This window comes from Sorex fumeus, unplaced genomic scaffold (genome assembly GCF_029834395.1).
Source record: "Sorex fumeus unplaced genomic scaffold, SorFum_2.1 ptg000061l, whole genome shotgun sequence".
Lineage (NCBI taxonomy): Eukaryota > Metazoa > Chordata > Mammalia > Eulipotyphla > Soricidae > Sorex > Sorex fumeus.
Genome location: NW_026606118.1, coordinates 19,749,825 through 19,764,143, shown reverse-complemented (window position 1 = coordinate 19,764,143; position 14,319 = coordinate 19,749,825). Strand labels below are relative to the sequence as shown.

The 14,319-nt window shown below is 41.7% G+C and overlaps 1 pseudogene; it reads right to left on the bottom strand.

The window, feature by feature from the left end:
• Positions 1-1,908: 1,908 nt before the first annotated feature.
• Positions 1,909-14,319, bottom strand: part of LOC130034728 (histone H3-like) — a 96,973-nt pseudogene continuing 84,562 nt past the window's right edge.

The window sequence follows — 14,319 nt, the reverse complement described above, 5'->3', positions numbered from 1 at the left end:
GCCAGCCCACAGTAACAATAAAGTCTCCAATGGAGACATTACTGGGCCCGCTCGAGCAAATCGATGAACAACGGGAGGACAGTGACAGTGACCAATCTATTGCTGCTCAAGCAACATATAACTGTTATTCATGGAAAATATTCTTGTTCTACCTTCTGGTCCTCTTCTCCAACCTACCAGAACAAATATGCATAGCGCAATGAAAGGAATAGGAAGTAAAGTGAGTCAACATACATTTAATTCCATACAAGGCCTCCATACAAGACAGAAAGAACTGTGCGTGGGGAAGTCCCCAGATCTGTCATTTTTGCCTTGTATCCCACTACTAGGTATCTTTTCTGTTCCCTGGACATAGGTTCTTAACCTGTCATGTCCTGCTGTTGTCATTCAAATGGTATTCTTGGGGGCTGGAACCGACCCATGTTCAATTCCCAGCATGCTCCCATATGGTCCCTGAGCACTGCTAGGAGTAATTCCTGAGTGCATGAGTCAGGAGTAATCCTTGTGCATCGCAGGATGTGACCAAAAAAAAAAAAAAAAAGCTCTGTTCAAATGGGATTCTCACCTCATGTAGACTAATTGCAGTAAAAAAATCCACACTTCCCTTAACCAGGATGACTATTTTAGGGGTACCCTTAATATGTTCTTAATCCCTGTGTCATTCCTGAATTATGAATGGAAAGACCACCTCTTTCTCTCTATTTTCTAGAGTTATTTCCTTTTCCTTATATGTCATGAGAAATAATGATATGGTCTGCGGTATCTGAATTTGGATTATTTCACCGATAACTCGGCTTTGTGAATATTAGTAAATGGGTATTCTTTCTATAATTATATGGTCATGGGTGATAACTGTATGGTTGGGTTCCTTTTAAGAAAAGAAAGTATACACCAAAGTAATTTACAGTTTCTGAGGTTTAAAACTGAGTCTGACCATCAATTTTATTACATATGTTTTAGGAAAGATAATTGGTAGGTAACTTGGTAAATAGAGAATATCGCTATATACCTAGTTCTGCCAGTTGAACCCCTCGCGCTCTCCCAAACCCGGCTCACCATCTCGCTCCGGATGACGCATATCAGCGCACAGGGTGTAGAGTTCCGAGTATGATCCCTGCTGGAGCTCTGCCCGTGGTTCCTGCTGGACATCAGAGGCTGCTTTGCGGGATTGGCACAGAGTGGCATCGGCAGGGTGAGGAAAGACCACAGCAGTGACCCAAGCATCACCGACCCCCCCCAGCTGGGCCGAGTCACAGCACCATAGAGCGTGGAGCAGCGACAGTGACCCATGTGGTGAATTGTCCACTGCAGGACACTGTCCCCTAACCACTGAATGACTTGGGACTTCGTGCAGGCGTTTGACCTGGCACAGACCCTATGCGATGAGATCTTGCTCTGCCAGCTATTCAACAACCTCCGGCTCACTCCATCCACCTCTAGAAGATCAACCTGGGGCTGCAGATACCCCAGGGACCGCCTTGAGATGCAGGCAGGTGCCTGTTTGTCAGTGTACATATTGTTACAGCGGGTTCATCACCAGGAGCTTACATTTGGTAGACTTGGAACACCTGCAGGGACGATTAGAGATCACCCCAAAAGCCTCCATCTCCCCCCGGAGAGCCTGGCAAGCCTCCAAGGATATCCAGCCCCCACAGCAGAGCCTGGCAAGCTACCCGGGATGTACCCAATATGCCAACAACAGTTGCTAAAATGGGTCTCATTTCCCTAACCCTAAAGGAGTCTCCAGCTGAGTTGGGAAGAATGAGAAGGCTCGTACTAAGCAGACAGTGCAAATCAATGGCTGGGAAGGTGCCCCAAAAGCAACTGGCCACCACAGCCACCCCCAAGAGTGTGCCAGCCATGAGTTGCGTGAAGAAGCCACACCCCTACCGGCACCACACCGTGGCACTATGGAGGATCCACCAGCTGCCATTCCAGCTGCTGGTGCGTGAGATCAGGTAGAACTTCAAGACCAACCTGCGCTCCCAGAGCTCGGCAGTCGTGGCACTGCAGGAGGCATGCGAGGCCTACCTGGTGGAGCTCTTCCAGGACACCAACCTCTGTGCGTTCCCTGCTAAGCTCGTCACTATGCCCAAGGACATTCAGCTGGCGTGCTGCATCCCTGGAGAGAGAGCATAAAGTTTACAATGTTTAAATCTCAGGGCTGAGATGGAGACACTACTGGTGCCTGCTTGAGTAATCAATAGATGATTAATGGGATGACAGTGACAGTGGCAGTGACCTAGTTCTAGAATTGCACAGATGTGAATTTTTATCTGTAGATTCTAATGTGAATTGATAGCTTCCTACCTGTTCCCACCCCTGGGGTCACACTCTGATGGCATGTGCAGACATGAATACTTATGGCTAATGAAAGATTTGTAGAATCTCTCTTGTCCCAGTGTTAGGTAAGTTCTCTAAATATAAGCACAGAACTTTTTTTGGTTAGTTCTCTAGACCCTACGGCAACTCTATTTACTATTCTGACTGCTAATATCTTGCTCTAAATATAGATAAGCACGAATGATGATTGATGGACTATATAGACAATGAAAGAGCATAAAAAGATGCATAGCCAGAAAACCACCAAAAGAAAAAAATTTTCATAAATATATTTACATCAACCGAATCAACTTTGTTTGATTACCTTTGTGTTCTAAATTTTTGTCTCAGGCTTATTTTACCCAAGATGAACTAACTTTGATGGGTCATATTAGTTCTAGGATATCATGTTGCTCAGAGTAAGTCTATGATTGGATATCAGAGCTTTATATTTGTAGAATAGCAGTATAACACTTGTTCTGCATGGGTGACGACCTGGGTTTTACCCTAGCACTGCAGAGGTAAATATTTTTCTCTCTTCATCTGGTTCTTATGTCAACTAGAATTGGCTCTTGACTCTATTTTGCTTCCATGTACTATTTCCAGCTTCATTTTTTTTGGTCAGTATCTATTCTTTTCCTCCTCCTTTTCTTTGAAGTTTCAAACACATAATCACAAATCATCCTGTTATTCGTCGATTGCCTCGAGCAGGCCCCAGTAACGACTCCTTCATCCTAGCCCTGAGATTACATTCAAGGCTCTTTAGGAGAATGAGACCCATCATTGTTACTGGTATTTGGCATATTGGGCACACCACAGGGAGTTTGCCAGACTCTGCCGTGTGGGCAGGCTACATTTGGTAGCCTGCCAGTTTGTCCAAAGTCGGAATGAGATAATAAGATGTCATAATAAGGTTCCGGGAGCTGGTTTTTATAGTCTCTGGGTCTTGGCCGTTGATAGAATTACATTAGGGGGCCAGTTGTTGGGTGTGACCCCCGCCTACTGGAATTTGGAGGATCTGGGTGGAGGATGCTTGGCCCCTATCCAAGTAGGCTAGGAGATCTCGGCCCCAGAACCCACGTGACTTTGTCCCTCTGGCAGCACCTTCATGTGTGCGGAACTGGTGCTGCTTAAAAAATTTAGAGAACAACCAAATTTGTCATTGGAAATGTTGATCTTTCTACAGGTTACATTATCATAGGATTTAGAGAAAAAGAAGAAAATGAAGGGGGGAGGGATTTCAGATGGTTGCAAAATGTCAGTATTGAGACTCTCCAGGAAAGAAAAATTGTGCTCAACTTTCCTGATTTGCAAGACACAGTAGTCATGTGGGTCCCCCATACAAGGAGAGTGAGGAGATTCCCTTCTCCAGGACACCCCCCATTCTTGTCTTCTTCAATGAATGGACCTGGTAAACTACAGTAATTTCTGAGTTTAGCTCAGAGGGGGGAAAAATCCATCAGAACTAGGTTGGTGGGGAGAAAGATTATTGAAACATAGGCTACTCACAAGAAGTGTGAAAGAGTCTTTACTAAAAGTCAAACCCCATTTTAGGAGAATGTTATACACGTTATAATATGTGGGTATTCCTTACTTTCTTCCCTGTTCCCACCCCTGGGGTGAGGATCAATGACCCCCAAAATGGGAAGTCAGATGGACTGAATGGACTGTTCTATGAGAAAATGTAGTTCTTTCTTGCCTTTCTTTCTTTCTTTCTTTCTTTCTTTCTTTCTTTCTTTCTTTCTTTCTTCCTTCCTTTTATTTTTTTGCCTGTGGATTTTGGGCTTTCACACTGAAAGGCCAAGTGAAAGTTAGGAACATTCGATAGAGAACAGTCTCCTCTTTACCATTTGGTACTTTAAGTGAGCAGACTGTTCAAGTACAGTTATTGTATTCATAAGTCTTTGAGGCCGTCCACTCATAAATTTTTAGGGTCTTCTTGTTAAAATTCTTACCCACATATACCTAATTATGCTCAAGGCTCTTTGGGGCATAAATTTCTAGGGCCCTTTCATTAATATTCTTGCTTTTACCTCCTTATCATATTGCATGGAGTCCTGAAATCTTTGATGCTTTACAGTAAGATCCCTGCTCTCATAAACCTTCTTGTACTAGGGGTCCTAAACTTTTAATACTCTCTCATTTGATTTTTGCTTTAAAAAAACTTATTGTGTTCAAGGTCTTTTTGGTCGTGAAATCTTTTGGACTCTCTGCTAAGACTCTTCTTTATTTCCAAGTCTAACTTCAGTTCTTGGTGCTTCTGCAGATTGAGAGGAATAATTTATAGAGATAAGTTATTACTTACATGTAATGAGGGAAGTGAAATAGATAGGCCGTATCTAGTTGTAGATCTGAGGGTTGAATTCAGAACTGAAGCATAGGACAAACAGGTTGAAAGCACAGTGTTACTCTGGATTATGTAGAAGAGCATCACTTGGAACAAAGGAATATGGCTGTGAACTAGTTTGGATAAGCAGTTTATTTGAAAAAATGTGTGTTGGTTTGTGTATATGTAAAAGGAATTAAACTGGCTTGATACATTAATATGTAAGTATATGTGAGTATAGTGAATATATGTGATTTATATAGCTACATAGGGGTAGAAGGAAATTCGGCAGGGGAAGTTTATAAGCAATGACCCCAGAATAAAACTCCGGAGAATGTCCAAAGATGGGGTGTTTTATCATTGTACAACTGAAACCCAAGCACAAAAATTTGTAAATCTACAACTGTACCTCATGGTCTTTCACTAACAAAAATTTTTAAAAAAATGTAAATGATGGAGAATGGGCACTGGTGGAGGGATGGGTCCTGGATCATTGTATAACTGAAACCCAATCACAAAAATTTGTAAGTCTACAACTGTACCTCATGGTGTTTCACTAATAAAAATTTTTTAAAAAATGGGTCCAGGATAAGCCCTTCAAACCTCTTCTTCTTTCCCAGTATCTTTGTTTTATTATCTTGTAGCGATAGCACAGCGGGCAGGGCGTTCGCCTTACACGCGGCCAACATGGCCGACCCGAGTTCGATTCCTCCGCCCCTCTCGGAGAACCCGGCAAGCTACCGAGAGTATTCGATATGCCAGACACAGTAACAACAAAGTCTCCAATGGAGACGTTACTGGGCTTGCTCGAGCAAATCGACGATCAACGGGAGGGCCTTTACCTTTAAAATAAAACAATGCAGTATGATCACCCTAGTGCTACAATAAAGGGAATGCAAAGAGAGAAGGTTTAACACATTCCCTGGGCTATCTCATAAAAAGGGCAGTGCTATAGCACAGCATCCATCCCTCTTGGAGAGCCTGGCAAGCTACCAGTGTATTCTGCCTGCAGGGCGAGCCTGGTAAGCTCCCCATGGTGTATTTGATATGCCAAAAACAGTAACAAGTCTCACAATGGAGACATTACTGGTGCCTGCTCAAGTAAATTGATGAACAACAGGAGGACAGTGCTACAGTGCTACATACTCAAGAAGACTCCCCACTGCCCCACTTCCTCTCCTTTCCCATCCTTTTTGTCAAAGACTCTACTGAATTCTGCCATCTCAGCTTTCTATCTTGACTGCCTGAGGAAAAGCACCTGAGTGATCTTTAACATTATGACATTAACTAATGCAGGGTTACAAATGTGAACTCTGAAGAAGAGTGTTCCAGGCCTTTTTTTAAAAAAATATTATTTATTTATTTATTGAATCACTGTGGGAAAAGCTTTCAGGTTTAGGTCTCAGTCATGCAAATATCAAACACATTTCCCTTTACCAATACTTATTTTTTACCATGAAGAACCCCAATAAAACCCCACCTCCCACCCCTCCCAATGCCTGTGAGGCAGATGAATTCTAGTTAACACTCTATCTACTTTGACTAGATTCATTGTTTCGATAAAAGATGCACCATTATTATTTAGAGTTTACCTCCCCCCCCAAATCAGACATGCTGAAAAAGCGTTATGTGAAATGATTTGCTTCCTACAGGTGGGTTCAAGAATTAAATGATGTTGCGGCCGTGCGGTTTTGGATTTCTGCTATTTTACTTATTAACCCTGGAAGTATTTCTACTGAAAGTCAGATAATTAAGAGATTGGTTTCTGTGCTCTGGAGTCGTGGCCGTGCCGGAGAGCCGCTCGTGGGGGGCAACTGGTGACCTCGGTAGGGCGTGAAGGACGGGCCGGAACGACCCCCTTCCCATGTCCATTGTTTTTGATATTTAAGTTATTTAGCCATTTTTGACTTTGTAAGTAAAACTAATTCCTAGGAGGGAAAAGATCTTGTCTCAATTATGCTAAGGAAAATAGACAGAATTTTGATTTCCTGACCTTTATGCCACTGCTATGATTGCTTGATATTCATTTAACATATTATAGGGCCCCACAACTTTATTGTTTTGGTTTGGTTCTGGGGTCACACCTGGCAGTGCTCAGTGAACACCTGGCCATGCTTAGGGAAAATATGCTGGGATTTGAAAAGGGCCTCTGCATTCTAGGAAGTCCTTTAACTTTTGTACCATCTCCCCAGACTTTGGGCTTCCCAACTTAAAAAAAGATACAGCAATGTTGCATTGAAAATTTTAACCATCCTTGAGCTAAAATGTAGAATTTTGGAGGGCCACATATTCTTTCATATGAAATTTTGTATATTTTTTGTTTTGTTTGGGGGCCACAACCAGCTGCAATAAAGTTACTCCTGACTTTATGCTCAAGGATCACTCCTGGCTATGCTTGTGGGACCTATGGGGTGCCAGAGATTGAAACCAGGGGCGCTATTTGTAAGAAAAATGCCCTACCCACTGTACTGTCTCTCTAGACCCATCATATGAGATTTTATTATGACTTGTTCTTTGGATGGTTTTCTGCCTTTTCCTGAAAACCAGGCCAATCCATTTTGTAGAGATGATATATGGTTTTCATCAGTCTACTCCTACTCTGAATTCATAGAATGTCTATAAAAGATTTCTAGGGTATGGATCACTTTACCTCTGTAGAGTTCTTGAATCTACTACCTGCATCCTATTTGTCTTGACAATTGTTGAACAAGTCTAGTTCTGATGCCTCCAACTACAGGTATTCATGCAAAGTCCAGGGGCTTTTTTAAAATTCATTTTTGTGTCTCCTCTTTCTTCCTTTCATTGTGTTGTTGTATCTGTGAGGTTACACACACTCGTGGTTATGGTGTTCAAATGGTTTTTCAGTGTGATATTAAGTGGGCTTTGTATATCACGTTAAAATGCTCTCATGCATGGCCTTTTGCTCACTGTGAGTTGTGCTCCTTTGATTGTGGGGCTTGCACACATATTTGTCTGGTTTTGTTCTTTCAAAGTCCTTGTTCTAAGCTCATTTCTTCTCCCATTTTTTGCTCACAGAACCCTTCCTAGAATACCTGCTCTGGGTTTTCTTTTTGAGTGGACATCAGTCTCAGTTGATCAAACAGCTATTCCGTTTCTTGATTCTCTCTTATCATTTTTTAATCTTGCAATTTGTAAGGAAGAGAGGAATGTAAAAGCAGAGCTTCATGTATACTCCTGGTTTGAAAGTGCAGGTAAAAAAATCCAGTGAGAGATGGAACCAGCCCCAAAGAAATTAAGGATTGAATTCAAAGGCAAGATAATTTAGTTGCTTGCCTTGCATGTAACCAATACCAGTTTGATCTCTGGCATCACGTACAGCCAGGGGTCATCTCTGAGCACAGAGCCAGAAATAGGTCTTGATTATCAACCAAGTATGTATAAACCATGGCCCCTCTCCCAAAAGAGTTAAATGAAAATTAAAAATCAGCCAACTCTTCCAGAGATGGATAGTTGTCCTGTATGTGTCCTTGTCCTTTTCCTCAAAGTTTAAGATAAGGACAGATTGATGCCTCATTCAGAAACTTTTACTCAGTGTGCCTCCCGGGGACCTGGAGGAAAGAATTTATTAAGCACTCTGGAGTCCGCCCTTTCTAGGACTGTGCTCCTCTGTTCTTTTTCTATAAAAATTGTTTCTTATAACCTTGCTGACAAGCTGGTTACTTTGAGGACATGAATCTGCCATCTTCTAACCTCCTGGCTTATTGCCAATGAAGTTCTTTCTTAACCTGTCACCCTTTCTCAGGATTGATTAGCGCCCTTCACAAATACAAAAGCACCTAAGGATTCAGTTGGACCTTATCTCCCATCCAGAGACTTAAGTTCTCTAAACTCTTCTCTTACCTCTCTATCCTAATAAAAAAAATCTTTTGTTTATTTGTTTGCCTGCTTTAATGTGGAATTCTGCTCCCTCATAGAAGTCCATTTTATTGCAGTTAAGAAGAATGTTGAGACAAAAATATGTCTTAGTAGTAAAGTAGTAAAGAGTTGCAGGCAGGAAGCCTGGGTTTGACCCTAGTCCTGCAAACAAACAAACAGAGAAGTATTTTAAATAAAATAAAAATTGTTTCTTTGGTCTTTATATTCTCATTAACGTTTACTCAAGAGTCAGCTAGGTCAGGTGTGAAAATGGCCCTGAGACTCCTTTGTCATCCTCTCTTCTTGTCCTGGATAAACATCCCCCCAAAAAAACAGGGATGCAAATTTCAGGTGAAAGTTGGAGCTACAAAACAAATAAAGGCACTGACTGCCAAGAGGGGCTGGAGCAATAGCACAGCAGGTAGGGGTTTGCATTGCACTTGGCCGACCCAGGTTTGATTCCCAGCTTCTGATATAGTCCCCTGAGCACCACCAGGAGTAATTCCTGAGTGCAGAACCAGGAGTAATCCCTGTGCATTGCTGGGTGTGACCCAAAAACCAAAAATAAGTCACTGCCAAGAGAAGAAACTGAGAGGTAGGGAATGGGGGAGGTAGGGAATGCAGGTCACACAGAGAAGACCCCATTCTCAGAAAGTAAACTCTGACTCCCTTGGACCTCTGCCAGGAGAAACAGCCCCAACCCTGTGCATGCAACCCGGGTTTGATTAGAAGCTAATGTCATGATGTTGTTTGCGGGACCTGGAGGTAAGAGGTAGGGGAGATTTTGTACTAACAGGCCCATAGCTTGAAAAGTTTCTTGCAAGGTTTTTCTTTGGTCCAGATCTCCTTAGGCACTTAAAGATTCTACTGTTTCTCTCCACCCAGAGAAATTCATCACAGAGTTCATTTTAATTTCTTACCTTCTTCTACATCCTCTCTTCCAAGACTATTTACCTCCTTCTAGGCTGCCTCTTGACAGTACTTCTTGCTTTAATCCAATTTGACTTTTAATTTTGGTTAAGCTACAGCAGTTTCTGACTTTCAAAATCAGTCTTGAATCTCAAGCAGATGCTGATTATTTCTGTAAAAGACAATTCACTAAAAAGTCAATTTGCCAGAGGATACATTTGTTGGATGACAGTTCTTTGAATGCACACACACACACACACACACACACACACACAAATTTTTAAAGGTTTTTATAAAAAACATTTAAGAGGGGCCTGGAGAGATAGGATAGGAGTTAGGGCACCAACTTCGATCACTGGCACCACTTATGTCTCCCAAGGCAACCAGGAGTGATTCTGGACTACAGAACCAGGGGTCAGCTCAGAGCAACACTAGATGTGGCTCCCAAGCTACACAAACATACACACACATTCTTTGGGGGGGGCTGGAGAGATGATACAGTGAGTAGGGCTCTTGCCTTGCACTCAGCAGACCCAGGTTTGGTCTCTTATACTACATACAGCCTCCCAATACTGCCCAGAGTGATCCCTGAGCACAAAGCTAAGTCCTTTAGCATTGTCAAATGTGCACCCCCAGACAAAATATGTATATATAAAAGTATTATTTTGCATACTCTTAACTTTTGAGGGTTGAGGTCTTCCAATCAGAGTTCAGAGGTCTCAGAGGTGAATTTCACATGCACCCCTAATCCCTATGCTATCCTCTGAGACCTTTACACCCACCTCCTAGTCTCTTTCTGTCTTATTTTACTTAGTTTCCTCAAAGTTCATCCATGCCTTTGCAAATGCAATGATTTCCTCCTGTCTCATGCTACTAAGATTATAGCATGTACATATATATTTGTAGATATATCTATATCTATATCTATATCTATACCTATATCTATATCTATACTCCACATCTTCTTTATCCATTAATCAATGATAGACACTCAAGCTCCTTTGTCTGCTATTCTGAATAGTGAGACTATGCCACAATGAACACAAGAGGATGTAGATTTTGCTTTGATATTGCTTTGTAGATATTGATCTTTTCATTTCATCTGAATTCATACTGAAAATGGATTTGATAGATCATATTGTAGTTCTTTCTTGCGTGAGGCTCATTCAAACATGTGGAGAGTGGCCTTAAGCTTGGCTGTGGCTGTAACAGGAGGTCTTCAGCTGCCGGGTCTCTGCTTGGGATGGGGAGGGAAACTCAACCCTCCCTCCTCCAAGGGGCCCTGGTGAGGACAGCCAGGCATGGAGGCAAAGAGACTCTGCTGTTCTCTTCTGGGAACAGGGTTTTATAGTCTCTGGGTCTTGGCTGTTGATGGGATTACATGGCGCGGGGAGGGAGGGAGCAGTTGGTAGGGGTTAACGCCTACATACTGGAAGATGGGGATCTGGGTGGAGGAGGCCCCAGTCCCAATACGAGCATGCTTAGAGATCTACGCCCCGGGTCCCAAGCCTGCTCGTATTGGGACTGGGGCCTCCTCCACGCAGATCCCCATCTTCCAGTATGTAGGTGTTAACACCCGCCAACTGCCCCCGGCGCCTGTGTAATCCCATCAACGGCCAAGACCCAGAGATTATAAAACCCTGTTCCAGAAGTGCGCGGCCGCTAATGTGCTTATCATCTAGTTCTTACTCTGAAGAACCTGACAGGCTACCAAAAGTATTCTGCCCACATGGCAGAGTCTGACAAACTCCCTGTGGCGTATTCAATATGCCAAAAACTGGTAACAATTATGGGTCTCGTTCTCCTGTCCTTGAAAGAGCCTCGAATGTGGCACTTTTTAAAATCTCAGGGCTAAGACGAAGGAGACCTTACTGGGCCTGCTTGAGGCAATCGATAAACAACAGGAAGACAGTGATTGTAGTTCTGATTTTTTGAGATATGCCCTTACTGTTTTCCAATATATATTTAAATACATTAACTTACCTTATTTTTTCTGCTATGTCACAAATTTCAGTATTTTACTTTGAATTTCTAAGTTTCAAACATCTTTGTTTTGTGTTTACTATTTTTACAAAACCTATTGAAATTACTTTATATTTCATAAACTTCTTAATATTTTTGGTGTTTAAGTTTTTCATATAAATACTGTTGTAACTTAGAAAATTCTAGTTTTATCTTTAAATAGTCATAAGATTTTTAATAATTAGTATGGTGAGAATATTTGTAACAGTTTACATGAATTTTCGTATTTTTTCTTTACTGAGGTATAATATACAAGCAACAAAATATATAATTCTAAAAAATATAGCACAATAATTGTTTATAGATGGGTATAAAATATATAGAGATAAACATTCATATATATTATATTATAAATGTATATACACATTTGCCTGTGTAGTCAGGTCAAGATAAAGATTTCTAGCACTCAGAAAGATTTATCTCTGTATCCCCTTTCCATTCCATAATACTCTATACTTGTCACCTACTATTTTGACCTCTATTACCATAGAAAAATTTTTCTTTACATAACTGCTTCTAAAAGAATGTTCAATTTGTGTCTTCCCTTACTCTCTGCTGTGTCAGCTATTCGAAACCTGGCGAAGTGAGAGTGAGTTCTGCTAGGAGATTAAAGGAAAGGTTGCCCAAAGAAAGGTGCAGTGATGTGGAGAGGTCAAGAGAGACTGGGAAAGTTCCAGAACCCTTGGACTTCGGTTCTCATCTCTCTTTAACTTGCCAATTTATCTACTGTTAAATGCCATACACATTACAAACAATTTAAATAATCTTTTTGGTAAGTGGTAAATGTGAAAAACCAAGTTTTGATCTTTTAGTGATGGATCTTGGAATAGAATTAGTAGAATTTAGAATTGATCTTTTAGTAGAATTGATCTTTCAGTTTGCATTTCAGTAAATTTTTCACTGGTTGCAGGATTGGGAGGAGGTATTCTGAGATAACTGTAGCCTTATGTTCTCTAACAGCTATTAAAGCCATCTTTGGATGGCATCAGAAGGAAGGGATGGTGAGAAGTGCAGACTTGCAGAATTGTACATCAGTACTGGTCTTTCTTGAACTTCTTCATACACCCTGAGCTAATAGCAGAAACAGACTCAGTTTCGTGGAGATAGGAAGTAGTCATCTCCTGACCTATGAATGAGTTGAATCTGTCCTGACAGGTCTAACACTAAACAATAGCTCCTCAAAAGTGAAATGCTGATGGCCTTGAAAAATTCCAAGTAAAAAGATAGTCTGACATCAGAACCTAGCTTTCTCAATGATTCTGACTGTTATTTCAGACCCTCTATAGAATTGAGATTTATTTGACCATAAATTGCTCCTTTGAGTGGGAGAAATTTAGTGAAGTCCCAAGGTTTCAGGTTGATAAACAGATTTTAGGTTAGTGTCCTCAGAAAAACAAAGGTCTGTGGGAAAAATAAAGACCTCGGTTTTCATAAGATTGTATATGATTTTTATATAAGATGACACAGGGTGTACTTAAAAGCCTGAGAGTAAGAGAAAAAAATAAAATTGGTACTCTCCTTCAGGAGTGGAGAGATAGTATAGCAGGTAGTACACTTGCCTTGCATGCAGCCAACCTGGGTTCTATCCCTTGCACAACGCCAAGAGTGATTTCTAAATGCAGAGGCTGGACTAACCCCTGAGCATTGCCAGGTGTGCCCTAACCCCACACTCTCAAAAAAAAATAAGCACATAGATAAATTTTAAATTGTGGGAAAGAAGTGTTCTTAGAATCATGAATCACAATCCATTAGTGTAATTATATCAGTCTAGTGAGTTATGAACGAAATTTAAAAATAAGATAAAGGGGCTGGAGAGAAAACATAACTGGGTAATGATCTTTCCTTGTACATGGTCAAGCCAGGTTCGATCCTCAGCATCCCTTATGGTCCCCTGAACACACCAGAAGTGATTCCTGAGTGTAACTCCTAAGTTTCACCAGGTATGGACAAAAAATATTAAAATTAATCACTATCACTGTATCACTGTCATCGATTTGCTTGACTGGGCACCAGTAATGCCTCCATTTGTCCCAGCCCTGAGATTTTAGCAGCCTCTCCTTACTCGTCTTTCCCAACGCTGCCATATTGGAGGCTCTTTCAGGGTCAGGAAAATGAGGCCTGTTATTGTTACTGTTTTTGGCGTATCAAATACACTACGGGTAGCTTGTAGGCTTTGTTGTGTGGGCAGGATACCCTCAGTAGCTTGCTTGGCTCTCTGAGACGGACCTCCAATTGTCTTTACAGGTGTTCCCAGTCTTCTGAGAATGTAAACTTTTGGTCGACTGGCTTGTTATAATGATCTGCACACTGCGCAGATGAAATTTACATACAAGTGGTACTACATGGAAAGTATCATGTTAAGCGAAATGACTCAGAAAGAAAGGGGTAGACATAGAAAGATTGCATTCATCTGGGGAACATAAAGTACCAAAATAGGAGACTAACACCCAAGAATGGCCGAAATTAGTACCAGGAATTTTACTCCATGGCTTGGAGGCCAGCCACACATGCTAGGGAAAAAGGGAGCTCAGACAGAGAAGGTAACACCAAATAAAAGGTGTTGGGAGGATCCTCCCAGGATGGGAGAAGCATGCTGAAAGTAGACTATAGACCAAACATGATTGCCACTCAATGCCTCTCTTGCAAATCACAGAACCCAAAAGGACAGAGAGAGAGAGAGAGAGAGAACAAAAGGAAATGCCCTGCCACAGAGGGAGGGTGGGATGGGGGGTTGGGGGGTGGGAGGGATACTGGAATTCGTGGTGGTGGGAAATGGGCGCTGGTGGAGGGATGGGTATTTGGTCACTGTATAACTGAAACCCAAGCACAAAAATTTGTAAGTCTACAACTGTACCTCATGATGT